Source organism: Natrix helvetica (assembly GCF_964273705.1).
Source record: "Natrix helvetica genome assembly, chromosome: 6".
In the NCBI taxonomy this organism is placed as follows: domain Eukaryota; kingdom Metazoa; phylum Chordata; class Lepidosauria; order Squamata; family Natricidae; genus Natrix; species Natrix helvetica.
The window spans coordinates 52,983,744-52,998,614 of record NC_138553.1 but is presented as its reverse complement, the minus strand read 5'-3'; positions in this window follow the sequence as shown (position 1 = coordinate 52,998,614).

Genomic DNA, 14,871 nt, shown 5'->3' with positions numbered 1-14,871 from the left:
TGAAATATATTTTTAATGAAAAATAACTGAGATTATAAAGAGAGAACTAAAAACTTGGGGCATGTAATGATGAAAAGAACTTTCCTGTGGCTGGTGATTGGAGCTGCTGGCTGGAAGGGGGGAAGCAGAGAGACAAAGAGTAGGTAGAATCATATGTCCATAAACCAAAATAGTAATAATACATTCTGGATTAGTGCGCTTCAAATTGTGATTTTATTTTATTTCAAAATGACTGGTTTAGTTCAATGTAATAGCTGTCTTGTACCTGTCTTTCACAGTACTCTTTTCAAATTTGGATACTGTCCCCTTTGTAAACAAATTACTAGTCTATATAGACAGATTACCTATCTAGAATCTCTATTCTGTGCTCTCCAAGCAGAAATTAGTTGTCCAATTCGGCCATTCCACTCTATGAAGATGCCACGCTATCAACCCCCTCTACCGCAAAGATCCTGCTGGAGAAGAACAGTCTGGACAACTGTGGGATCTGGCAGGATGAGAGCTGTGAACCATAACACAAAGCTTTTGCTGTGACCCAGCATAACAGATATAGTACCCTTGCTGACCTTAATGGGGACACTAAAGATACAGGTCAAGGTAGTTGTGATAATGATGACTCAAATAAGCAGAGGATCATGGTCCAAAATGAAGAACTTTTTTCGGAAAGATGAAATGGGGAACCAGTATCACATATCAGTCGCACAAGAAGAGCAAGGTAGGACAAGAGCCCTTGGAGGGGGGTCCTGCCGAAGGGCGGCTGGCCGAGGCACCCCGCATGTGGCGGCAGCCAGGTGCGGTGCTTTTCGGCTTCGCCTAGGAGCTGGTGAGCGGACGAGAGACAGCTTCGCGCTGCCCGCCCTCTCGTCGGATGGCTCCGGAGGCTAAAAGAAAAGTTGGAGAAGTGCAGCTGGAGACTGAAGGTGGGGATCCTGACCGATGCTCTTGGAGGACTTAGGAGAAAAGCAACAATCACTTTGTGAGTCTTTTGTGTTTCTGTCCTTGAAGAGAGATTAGGGGGGGTTACCATTCCCCCCCCTCGGACTAAGCGGCTTTGAAAATGGACCCTCGGGAAGAGAGAGGTTAAAAGACTGATTTATTTGACTTTTAATTGAAAATGACTTTCACAATTGCTGGAAACGACTCTGAACTGTTGTTTTAAAACAAAAAACTTTTGGCGATTTCTTTCCCTGTGAAGGGGACGGCCAAGATGGTGCTCTCCCCTCTTTCTTTGTCTTTATGCAAATGAAGTCTGTCCTCTGAAGTTACTCCCAAAGAGAGAATAAAGAAGATTGCTTGTTTACTCTCCCAAAGGGAAACTGGGACCTCCTCCTGTGTAGGATCTTCTGATCTTTGGCTGACTTTTCTCTCCATTCATCTTGGTGTATTTTACTCTTGGAACTGCAAATTGGGTGCCGTTGCGATTGTTTTCCTTTGGAGACCAGCGTAGCTGTGAAACCCTCTGACACCACTTCCCTTGGCAAGGATTTGCATCTCTGAACTTAAACAAATGGCGGCAAGGAAACCCCCTACCGGCAAAGCGCACTCAGCCCCCTCATCTGCTGCCCCAAGTCCCACGACGCAACAGTCTAAGATATCGTCAATGTTGCAGAAAGCAGTGGCTGGGAAGGATCCTAAGGAATTATCTGTTACGGAAATGTTTAAAGAACTTATGAAGGGACAGAACGAAATGAGGGCTGAGATCAAAGAAGAACTCAGAGTGGTTAAAGAACATATAGCTGGAAATACACAACGAATTTTGGTGTTAGAGGACGGAATGGCGGGGCTGGGGGAAGAAGTGAAAGCAATGCATAAGGGAAACATAGATATGGAAAACTTTCAGACAAAAGTAGAATTTGAAAGAATGTCCTTTTTTCTTAGATTCCAGAACTTACCAGAAACAGAGAATGAAAACCTTAAAGATATTATGAGGACAATTTTAGCAGATTATCTCAAGAGAGATAAAAAACAAATATGGTGGTGTTAGATTTGGGCAAGGAGAGGACAGACTCCAGACGATCGTGACAACAGCTCTTTATTTAGTCAAGTAGATCCGACCCAGCTGAATACGGGGTCGTGCAGCTCCCCTTTTATGGGGAGCTGGCAGACCTCCCGACCAATCAGAGTAACCCTTTGTTCCCGCCTAAATGGTGGACCTGAGTGAAGACTACAGCAGTTTATGCAAATATCTAATACCCCTCCCCTCTAAGTTGGAGTGTTCCAGTTCGTTACGTAATCCTGTAAGTAAGCGGGTTTTTGCTTCGTTCTGGTCGATCTGCGTAATTCGGGTTGAGCCTGTTCCGGTACTTGGTCGGAGGACCCTTTTTGTTCCGCCGATCTGGTTCCGCTGATCTGTTGAGCCTGTTCGTTCGGGGCGCGCTCCGTTCTTACATTTACCTTGGATCCCTCGGTTGGCTCTGATGAACTGAAGTTGTCTGTGAGGGGTGTGAAGGTTTGCTCCTTCTGTGTCGGCAATCCATCCGTGGGTGTTAGCTCTTCATTTGGTGACCTAAGATTGGAATGGGTTAGGCGACCCCGGAGTTGGTCAATGTGCCTCCTCCAATTTCTACCGTCCTCCAACTCCAACAGATAAGAGCGAGGTCCGGTGATGCCTATTACCTTGGCAGGAATCCATAGAGTTCCCCCTGCATAGTTGTGGGCGTATACTGAATCCCCTATGCTAATATTCCGGATTTTGCTTGTGGAGTCTGGGGGCGACGTGGCAGAGTAGTTTGGGTGTAGCCGGTCTAGGTGGGACCTCAACCGGCGACCCATGAGAAGCTCGGCGGGGCTCCTCCCCGTGGTGGCACTAGGCGTAATGTGTTGGATTAATAGGTAGTGATCAACCCGTGTTTTCCAATCACCCGGGCCCATCCTAGCGAGGGCCTCTTTTGCGGATCGCACCATTCTTTCCGCCTGGCCATTGGATGCTGGATGGAATGGCGCGACCAGGGCATGCCGAATTCCCTGGCTGGCTAAATATGTCTTGAACTGCATGGCCGTGAATTGGGGCCCATTGTCGGACACCAGGACATCGGGCAGGCCGTGAGTGGAGAAAAGTCTCCGTAGTACCTTGATGACCGCCTCTGCCGTGATCGAGGTCATCAGGACCACCTCTAGCCATTTCGAGTATGCGTCCACAACTATTAATTTAATTTAATTAATTTTAATTTTATTAAATTTATAGACCGCCCCCTCTCCCCAAAGGGACTCGGGGCGGTGTACAGACCACAAATAAAACAATATACAAAACTTAAGTATTTTTAAATACCCATAAAACAGATTAAGTGATAGGCTGTACAGTATAGTTAAAAATTAAAACAACCTAAAAAAATCTACCCCTAAAAATTTAAAATACAGGCTAGACCGACACAAAAACTACAGTTAGGCCAGGCCAGCTAAGTTGAACAGGTGGGTCTTAAGTTTCTTACGGAAGGAGCGGAGATCGGTCGTTATTCTAATATCGGGGGGGAGGTCATTCCAGAGGGTCGGGCCCATCACAGAGAAGGCCCTACTCCTGGGCGTCGCCCGCTGGCACTGCCTAGTGGACGGCACCCGGAGGAGTCCCTCTCTGTGAGAGCGAATCGGCCGCAGGGATGTATGGGGCAGGATGCGATCCCGCAGGTAGCTAGGTCCTGTGCCATGGAGCGCTTTAAAGATGATAGTCAACACCTTGAAACGCACCCAAAAAGCCACAGGTAGCCAGTGCAGCCCGCTCAGGAGAGGTGTTACATGGGAGTATCTGGTACCTCCCATAATTGCCCGCACGGCCGTGTTCTGGACCAACTGCAGCCTTCGGGTGCATCTCAAGGGAAGCCCCATGTAGAGAGCATTGCAATAGTCCAGTCGGGACGTCACTAGCGCATGGGTGACTGTGTGCAGGGCGCTCCGGTCCAATAGGGGGCGCAATTGGCGCACCAGGCGAACCTGGTGGAACGCCCCCCTTGCCACGGCCGTCACATGGTCATCCATTGACAGCCGGGCATCCAGGAGGACGCCCAAATTGCGTGCCTGCTCCACGGGGGCCAGCTGTTCGCCCCCGATGGCCAGTGATGGAACCGACTGGTTGAACCGGGGCGCCGGTAACCACAGCCACCCCGTCTTGGAGGGGTTGAGTTTGAGTCTGTTACTGCCCATCCAGATCCGTACGGCCTCCAGGCACCGGGACATCATTTTGACGGCCTCGTTGGGGTGGTTCGGGGTAGATATGTACAGCTGAGTATCGTCAGCGTACAGATGGTACTCAACCCCAAAACCACGAATGATCTCACCCAGCGGCTTCATATATGTGTTGAACAGAAGAGGCGAGAGGACCGACCCCTGCGGCACCCCACAAGTGAGCGGCCTCAGGGTCGACCTCTGCCCCCCCGTCAGCACACATTGTGCTCGGCCAGAGAGGTAGGAGGAGAACCACCGCAAAACGGTACCCCTCACCCCCAACCCCTCTAGACGGCGCAATAGGATACCATGGTCGATGGTATCAAAAGCAGCCGAGAGATCTAATAGGACCAGGAAGGAGGAGCAACCCCCATCTCTGGCCCTCCAGAGATCATCCACCAACGCGACCAAAGCCGTCTCCATGCTGTGGCCGGGCTGGAAACCGGACTGGCGCGGGTCTAGATAATCCATTTCATCCAAGTGGCGTGGGAACTGTTGTGCCACCACACTCTCTACAACCTTCGCCAAAAAGCAAAGGTTGGAGACAGGACGGTAGTTAGCTAATATAGCTGGATCCAGGGAAGGCTTCTTGAGTAGGGGCCTCACCACCGCCTCTTTTAAGACGGTTGGCAAGAACCCCTCTCTCAAGGAGGCGTTGACTAACTCCTGGAGCCAGCCTCGTGTGACCTCCCAGGATGCCAGTACAAGCCAGGAAGGACACGGGTCCAGTAACCATGTGGTGGCTCGCAGTCGCCCACGCAACTTGTCCATATCTTCGGCAGCAACAGAGTCAAACTCCTCCCAGGATGGTCCCTCAAGATTCGCCTCTGGCGTCCCTCCTAGACCACTGCAGGGGACCCACTCGCTGAGGATCTGAGCAATTTTGTCCTGCAGATATTTCCCAAATTCCTCTGCTCTACCCTGCAAGGGGGCTTCCCGCGGCCTCTGTAAAAGGAGGGAGCAGGTCATCCGGAAAAGGGCGGCAGGACGGTTGTCTGCGGACGCAATAAGAGCGGCACAATATCAACGCTTGGCCACTCTTAACCTACCACAAGGTAGGTCCGTAAATAGGCTCTTACCTGTGTTCGGTCAGATTCAGAGTGTGAAGATCTCCATCTGCTCTCTAGGCGTCTCTTGTGGTGCTTCATCACCCTCAGCTGTTCGGTAAACCAAAGGGCCTGGGTGGATTGCTGCCGCAGGAGAGGCCGCAAAGGCGCAACCCGGTTCCATGCGGCCACCAGGTCCTCCATCCGGGAGCGGGTCAGGACTACAGGAAGTGGCCCAAGCTCCGTCTGGAACCTATCAGGTTCCATCAGGCGCCTGGGGCGGAACCATCTAGGACATTCCGGTTCCGCCTCCCCGCGATGGGGGGTAGCGCCCAGGAAGTCGAGCCGGAGAAGTGAGTGATCTGACCATGACAGGGGTGTAATAGCTAATTCCCCTACTCCCAGATCACTCCTCCACTGGTCAGAGACAAAAATAAGGTCCAGGGTGTGGCCTCCCTCGTGTGTGGGGCCCTGAATTATTTGGGTCAGGTCCATGGCTGTCATGGAAGCCATGAACTCCCAAGCCACCTCGGATGAGCCCCCTGTCGACGGCAGGTTGAAATCCCCCATAATCAATAGCTTGGGGGTCTCAAACGCCATCTCGGCGATCACCTCGAGGAGCTCTGGCAGGGCCGCTGATGCATAGCGAGGAGCCAAGTATACAATCAGCAAGCCCAACTGTTTCCCTGGGCCCCACTTCACGCACAGAGACTCACACCCGGATATCTGTGGCACAGTGAACTTTCTCGGCTCCAGTCCTTCCTTTACAATAACCGCTACCCCGCCACCCCTACCCAGTGCCTGAGGCTGATGAAATGCACGGTACCCCGGTGGGCACATTTCCACGAGGGGGAGACCCCCCTCGTGGCCCAACCAGGTCTCCGTAATCCCTGCAAGGTCCGGCTCCCCTTCCAAAACTAGATCATAAATGAGGGGGGCCTTATTGACAACGGACCTTGCGTTACACAACATCATCCTCAGGCCCTGGCTCTGTAAGTCCTGGCCACCTAGGGTGCGGGGGTTGGGACAGATGACCGGTCGTGTCCAACGACCACGGTCTCCCAACCGGCAACGAGATCTTCGTCTGCCCTCGCACCTACCCCTCCCCACGACCGTTGTGATGACAAGACCCTCTGCTGGAATATCGCTATTCCCCCTCCCCTCCGCAGCTCCGCTCACTCCCCTACCAACCTCACCTGTCAGCCTGGCACTAGCCCCTCCCTCAGCCCGATCAATCCCATCCCCCACCCTGGGACCCCCTAAAATATATAAATAACATTTTATTTAAAAAACCCTAAGTTTTCGCTTCCTCCACCTCTCTGGATTAATAAATCCCTCATCAAGGTGGGCCCTCGAAAGGGCGGAGAGCCATACTTGCGAGAGGGGGGACTCCCGCAGTAAAATCAGGTCTGCCCTCGAGTACATAATAGACCATAATTCAGCAGGGCCTCAGATCGAATTAAGGGTGCTACAGATGTTTAAATGATGTTGAAAGATGTTAGAATAAATAGTACATAATGCGCTGAGTCCAGTGGTATGCAGAACGCCGGAGCTTGGGTACAGATGGTAAAACCAAAGTCCTAGGTGGAGATGGTGGGGATGGTGAACCGATCAAATGGTCTGCAGGTGGCAACTGATAGGTGGAGAGTAGGTGGTCAGTAGGGGGCAGATGGCCGATAGATGGTAAGCAGGGGGCAGATGGTCAGTAGGTAGTAAGCAGGAGGCAGATGGCCAATAGGTGGTAAATAGGTGGTAGGCAGGGGGCAGATGGTTAGTGGTGGTCAGCAGGGGGCAGATGGTCAAAAACAAGGTAGGCGGCCAGCGGGAGACAGATGGTTCTCCTGCCAGAACTCTGGCATCTCTGGCATTGAAAGTCTCCTGCTAGCCACCAACAAGCCCCCTGATTCCTGTCTGGCCTCCAGCGCTGAGAGCCACCCTCCTCCTACCAGGCCTCCAGCGCTGAGAGCCTCTGCCATCGCTCCTCTACTCTCTTCCGCTCTTCCTCCGCTCTTCTCTGTATTAAGAACGTTTGGCCTTGAACTGGTCCTGCGAAATCTATGTGTACCCTCGACCAGGGTGCCTGCAGTTTCTCTCACTCCTTAGCGGCCGCCTCTGGGGGAGCTGGTCTGGATTCCTGACAAGGATTGCACGTGGCCACCCATTCCTCTATTTCACTGTCCATGTTAGGCCACCAGACGTAGCTCCTCGCCAATGCTTTCATCCTTATGATACCCGGATGCCCCACATGTAAAGCCTCTAATACATTTTTTCGTAGTTTGTTTGGTACAACCACTCGATCCCCCCACAATAAACAACCTTTCAATACCGACAGTTCATCGCGCTTGGACCAAAACAGTTTAAACTCGGGTCCCAAAAGTCCTTTGGGCCACCCTCTCCATACCCATGTTTGCACTTGCCTGATTAAATTGTCCTTAGCTGAAAAACGGGCAACATCAGCAGAGGAGACCGGTCCTGTGTCCAAACAGTCAATCAAAAGGACCGGTGTCTCCGGAGTGGGGTCGGCCAACAGATCCGGCAATGGGCAACGGCTTAGTGCGTCTGCGTGCCCCAACGTGGAACCCGGTCAGTGTACCAGTTTGTAGGAGTATGCAGCCAGGAAAACAGTCCACCTGGTCATTCGCGGGGAGAGGGATACTGGTGTGGGTCGGTTTCCCGCCAGTAGACCCAGCAACGGCTTGTGGTCAGTCATGAGTTCGAAATCGCGCCGTAGAGGTACTCATGAAAACGTTTGACTCCCGCTACAGCAGCCAATGCCTCCCTGTCCAATTGGCTATAATTCCGTTCTGCCGAAGACAAGGTTCGTGAGTAGAATGCGATGGGAGCTTCGTTTCCATTTGGCATTCGGTGGCTGAGTACTGCGCCGACGCCGAAAGGTGAAGCGTTGCATATTAAAACCAGAGGTAGGGTTTGGCTGTACTGGACCAGCAAAGAATCGGTCGTGAGCAGGCGCTTGACTGCAGCAAAAGCGGCCGCCTCGGGTCGTCCCCAGGTCCATTTGGCATTCTTCGCTAGAAGTCGGTGCAAAGGTTCAGCAACGGTAGCTTTCTGTCTGAGAAAGACGCTGTAGAAGTTAAGAAATCCAAGGAAGGCCTGCAACTTGGTCTGGTTTTGAGGTGTGGGGGCATCCTGAATGGCTTTAATTTTTTGGGATGTCAGGTGGATTCCCGAGCCATCAATCATGTAGCCCAGGAATTCTACGCTGGGCACATTAATTTGGCATTTCTCCTTTTTTAGACAGAGACCCTTTTCACGAATTCTGGCCAAAACGATCCTAACACGTTTTAAAAGTTGCGCCTCATTTGCAGCAGATACTAAGATGTCGTCGAAATAGGGAATGACTCCTGGTATTCCCTGCAAAAGCCGTTCCATGATGCTCTGGAACAGTCCAGGGGCAATACTCACACCGAATTGTAGGCGGTTGCATTTGAATGCACCCCTATGCGTCACTATAGTCTGGGCCTCCGCCGTGGCGCTATCTACAGGCAACTGCTGGTAAGCCTGTGCCATGTCTAATTTTGCAAAAAAAATTCCTGGCCCCAATGAGTGTAATAGATGTTGTACTATGGCAGTGTTTCTCAATTATTTTCTGTCATGCCCCCCCCTAGGAAGAAGAAAACATTTCGCGCGCCCCCCCGCACGACTGTAAATAGTATCATTTGTCTATAAAATTGTTATAAGTACACCTCTGCATAACATAGCACACCGGTCTTTCCTCGTCTCCCACCGTAGTCACATGCTTTCTTTCCTCTTTCCCTCTTACTTGTCTATCCTTCCTTCCACCCTCCCTTCCTCCTTCCCTTCCTTCCTGCCTCCCTTCCAGTTCCCTCCTTCCTCTTTCCCCCTGCCTGCCTGCCTTCTTTCCCTCCTGCTTATCTATGCTTTCTTTCTTCCTTGCACCTCCCTCCGTTCTGCCTGCCTGCCTTCTTTCATCTTTCCCTATCCTATCCTTCCTTTCTCCCTCCCTCCTTCCCTGCCTCCCTTCCAGTTCCATTCTTCCCTCCTTCCTTCTGCCTCCTTCCTGCCTGCTTGCCTTCTTTCCACTTTCCCTCCGGCGTGTCTGCTTTTCTTTCCTTCCTTCCACCTCCCTTCTGCCCTCCTGCTTTCTTTCCCTGCCAGCAGCTCCTCCAGCATCCCAGCTGGAAGCAGCAGCACAACAGTCGCGAAGGGGTGGCGGTGGCAAGGGGCGAAGGGGTGGCGGTGGCAAGATCGGGCGACCGCCGCCCCTTTGTCCCTTCCCCAACAGCAGCTGTTGCGCTTCCGCTTCCAGACGGAATGCTGGAGGTGGAGCTGCTGGCAGGGAGGCGAGCTATGCGGTGGCGAAGACGGGCGGTCCCATGCTTCCCTCCCTCCCACCCCCGCCCGAGCAGGCTTCTTGCACAGCTCCAGCCCGCGGCTCCAATGAAAATCCACAGTCCGAAGTGCTGCCACTTCCAGGCGGGATATATTATGCCTCGCCCATGCCTTCGCTGCCGTTGCACCCAGATGGAAAGGGAGCCTTCGCACCCCCCTTTACGGAGCCTCGCGCCCCCCCAGGGGGGCGCGCCCCACTATTTGAGAACCGCTGTACTATGGGCACAGGGTACGCGCTCTGCTGTAGAGCAACATTAATTGCACATTTATAGTCCGCGCAGATGCGGACTGACCCGTCTGGCTTTACCGGGGTCACTATTGGGGTTTCCCAATGAGCATGGTCGACTGGTTCTAGGATTCCTTGTTCGACCAGCTTGTTGATTTCCTTATCAATTTTTGGCCGGAGGGCAAAAGGCACTCTCCTGGGCTTCAGTCTGATGGGCGCCACGTTTGGGTCCAAATTAAAAGAGATTGGAGTCCCCACGTACTTACCAAGGCCGGGGCTGAACACATCCTCGAACTCTTTAAAAATCTCCTCGGTGCTGCTGTTTCCCACGGCGTTGATGCCCGTGACTTCCAGGCCCAGGGCTTCGAACCAGTCCAGTCCCAGGAGGCTTTGCAATGGTGCGCTGGCCACGGTCACAGGCAGCTGGGCTGTGATGTTCTTGAACTGGACCCGGAATGTGCCTTGACCCACGATGGGGACCCTGTTCCCCTGGTAGTCGCGTAGCAAAATGTCTGGCTTACGCAGCTGGTGCTTCTTAAGGCTGGGGATCGCCTTTTTCATGTCGACCACGAGATGATCATCAGCAATGAACCCGTGTCGACTTCTAGCTCGCATGGAGTGTCCTCAAGAAGGACAGTGAGTTTCAGCTTTTTGGGTCGCTTTGTGCGGACCTGCCCTATCGTTGTGAGATAGGTTCTCAGTGGTTCTCTCTGGGAATACTCTTTCTCAGCTGACTCCCTTGGCTCTCTTTCTGGGCGCCCTTTGTTTCTCCGCCAAGCCCCTGGGGCGGGCTTCTGTTGGCGGTAAGATGGCGGTTGCCATGTTGTGGCAGGGACTTCGCTCCGGCACACCTTAGCAATGTGCCCTATTTTGTCACAACGCTGGCAAACAACGTCCCTGAATCTACAGGTAGACCGGGGATGTTTTCCTCCACAACTCGCGCAGGGCGGCAAACGGGATTCAAATTTCCGCGCCAGTTTTGTGCGGCTGCTGCGCATGCGATGGCTGTCTTCGCACTCGCTGTCCTCAGTCTCTTGGTCGGTGGCTTTGTGATGCACATGGGTCTGTCTAGCCCCGGATTGGGGTGCGCTGTGCTGGCGTTGTAATGTCTCCATTGATCTGTCTGCTGATTCCGATGCTCTTGCCTCATCCAGTGCGATCTGCAGCGTTAAGTTGGATTTTGCCAACAACCGTTTCTGCAGGGAGATGTCCCGTACTCCGCATATGAGCGTTCCAGGATGTGCTCGTCCAGATTTCTGAATTCGCAATACGTTGCTGCCTTTCGAAGTGCTGCGACGTATTGGTTGATGGTTTCGTCCGCCTTCTGATTCCTCATGTGGAATTCGTGGCAGTGAACGTGGCGGGAAGGCTTGGGTGCGTAGTGTGTCTGCAGCGTCTGTTGTAAAGCCGTCCATGTTACTGCCTGGATGGGGGTTGGCTCCGATAGATCTCTGGCCATCTCGAAAACCTCCCGACCGCAGTAACCCAGGAACATGTTCTTTTTCCGGGAGTCCGGTACTCCCATGAGATCGTTTGCCTCGAGGAAGCATTCGAATCTCAGCATATAGGATTCCCAATGTTCGGCCACTGGGTCGTACGGGGTTGGCGGAGCGTGCATAGCCATCTTGTCCTTCGATTTGAATCTGCCGCGCCGAAATGGCTGCCGAAGTTCCCGCCGATTCCCCAGGCTGGATCACTTGCTGGAATGTCTGTTTGTAGTTCTTCGTCCTATCTGCCTCTCGATCCCACCTTCGTCGCCAGTGTTAGATTTGGGCAAGGAGAGGACAGACTCCAGACGATCGTGACAACAGCTCTTTATTTAGTCAAGTAGATCCGATCCAGCTGAATACAGGGTCGTGCAGCTCCCCTTTTATGGGGAGCTGGCAGACCTCCCGACCAATCAGAGTAACCCTTTGTTCCCGCCTAAACAGTGGACCTGAGTGAAGACTACAGCAGTTTATGCAAATATCTAACAGGTGGGATATGGATCTAGCTTATAGGATTAATTCAGCATATGCTAGAAGACACAATGTTCCGAGGGAGATACATGTTAAGTTTGTCAGGAGATCCACAAGGGACGAGGTACTTGCGACCCAAAGGGAGGGACCATTGAAATATAAGGGTGAAGAGATCACCATTCTCAAACAGATCCCGAAAAAAATAAGAGATAGAAGGAGGAAATTTTCCTCCCTAGCAAAAAATTTATATGAAAAAGGGATCTGGTTTAAATGGCTGATTCCGGAGGGGATGTTAATCTTCTGGGAGGGAAACAGGATCAGAATCAATACAGTCCAGGAGGCGGAGGCCTTCATTAAAAAGAATTTTCCACTCTCAGAGGAGGAACAGAGTGGGAGTAGTGAAAGAGACAGTAAAACACAAGACAGTAAGATCCAAGACGGGAAGGAGGGGGGCACTGAGGCTCTCTCTGGCGACAGGGAGGAAGAAGCAATATCGAAAAGGCTCAGATCTCAAAAATAAAATTATTTGGAACAATAGCAGTTAGTGATATATTAGAAAACGACAAAGAGAAACATGTAGGAACACAAGACTAACAATATAGAGTAAGATTTGGTTTACTGTTTTCTTCTATAAATTTGTTGTACAATGTTACATAAATGAGTACCGTGCTGGGATCTCTACCAGCAGTATGAAAGTTGCCAAAAAAATTTGTATACCTATTTACCCTTCCCTATATATTTGAAAACCAATAAAACTTTGTTTAAAAAAAAAGAAGAGCAAGGTAGGCAAAAAGAGAAGTCACCTTCTGGTTGGTGATTCAATTGTAAGGGATGTAAATTTAGGAAAGGATATGGAGGTTTTAAAAGAGGTCAGGTGTCTGCCAGGTGCTACTGCCAGCAGAGACAAAAGGCGTATTCTTAAGATTGTCAAGAATGTAAGTAAGGACTGTGCTATTATACATCTTGGCACAAATGATCTGTTCCAAAAAGATGTACTTTCTGTGAAGAATGATTTCCAGAGCTTGGGGTATGAACTTAGTAGTATAGGTTGTAGGCTTATCTTTTCAGAGGTTTTATCAGTACATAAAAAACAAAAAGGGAACGGCCAGTGTGTAGCAGAATTTAATGTGTGACTAAAGGAGTGGTGTAAAAGGGAAGGCTTTGGTTTTATTAGTCATGATGTCTGCAGCTGATCCAATGAAAAACTGTATAAAAGAGATGGTTTGCACCCATCCAAGAAAGGGACTGAGTTACTTGGCATTAAATTCACAGATTTTCTGGATAAACATTTAAACTGAACAGCGGGGACAGAGAATTAATTGATACAGAATATTTCTGTCCCCAGCAGTCCAAAATTCATAGGGGTATCAGTACATGTAACACAGATGTTTGTGCGGGTAAGATTATCAGTCCCTCTGTCAAGCAAAACCAAGCATTTAATAGTGAGTGCCATACCATGTGCGTGAATTATACAAGTGGCAAGAAAATAGGGGCAGTCAGGCATAACACAGGGTCAATCAAAATGGACTCAAATGTCTATACACCAATGCAGAGTATGAGGAATAAACAGGGCAAATTAGAAATTCAAGTAAAGGAGGGCAGATACGATATTGTTGCCATTACAGAAACTTGGTGGGATGAAACCGACAAATGGAACATACAGCTAGAAGGATTTAAATTATTTAAAAGAAATAGACCAAATAAAAGAGGTGGAGTTGCACTATATATAAGAAATAATTACCTCCCTACAGAAATAGAGCACAACAATGATGAGAACTATCTTGAATGCATTTGGGTCAATATTAAAGGTTGTGGGGGAAATGACACTACGTCAGATCTTGAGTGTGGGGTTGCTTACTCTGATTCTACTACTGTTTTGTTAGCTGCCAAATCTTGCCATGGGGAAATTTCAAAATATCCTGTCTTGAATGGGTTTTCTAGGGATCTATTTGCCTGCTTGTGTGAATGGAGCCAAACTTTCTATAGGCTCATTATCTCTATCTAACAGGAATGTGGAATGAGTCTCAGGCAGGTTTCTTTGTTAGCAGCTTGATTTTTCCTTGCTTTCCTGGGAGCCTTTTCTTATGAGTAATATTTTATTTGCGGGGTGGGGGTGGGGGTGTTGCTTCCCACAGAGGGAAGGGAGAAAGAAAGAAAGAAAGAAAGAAAGAAAGAAAGAAAGGAGGAAAGAAAAGACAGGAAAAAAGAAAAAATATCAGCACAGCAATTTAAGGCTAGAAGGCTATTCAGAGGTCATCTAATCCAACCCCCTGCTCCAGCAGGAAACCTTACATTATCTGGATTATTTTGGTGCCTCTAACAGAGAGAAAAATTGCTACAAAGAAGGATTTTACTAGGACAAGGCTGCCATGCAGAGGAAGGCAGAGATAGTCCTTGACCCATGGCTACAATTGAGGCCAAAATTTTAGTTGCTAAGCAAGAGTGTTGTTAAACGCTATTAAGCTTCACCACATTTTACTCAATCCATGACATCTGCTGGTGAGTGATGTCAAGTTGGCCAACCCACCCAGTCACATGACCAACCAATCACATGACCATGGACCTACACCCACCCAGTCACATGACCAACAAGCCATGCCCACAATCACATGACCAACAAGCCACACCCACCAAACAAGCCACGCACACAGAAACAGAAGTAAAAAAATTGAACCCCATTCCTGCTTTAGGGCGATAGAGAAATAAAATATATATGTAATAAGCATTCATGATGATTGACTATGAAAAATGAGGTGTGTAATAACCCTTTTTCAGATACTATTGCCTAATTACTACAACATCAGGATTTCATTTTGTAATTTGGCATTTAATGTACACCATCCTAAATATATTGGCTCTATGTCCTCGGAGAAGAAAATAATCTAACTGAACAGCCCCAGATTCTAATAAAGCAAAGAGTGGAGCAGTTAATCACTGCAGTCCAGTGACTGTTTTGCCTTATGGACCCACTGAATACAGTTGGAGAGACCAACACCATTCAGAATATAGCAACCCAGCAACCATATTACCAGCATACTTACTGTAGAAGCTCTGCCCATTCAGACCAGAGCAAGGCTTTTAGATCATCAAAACAAAAGGAGCAAATTAATTCATG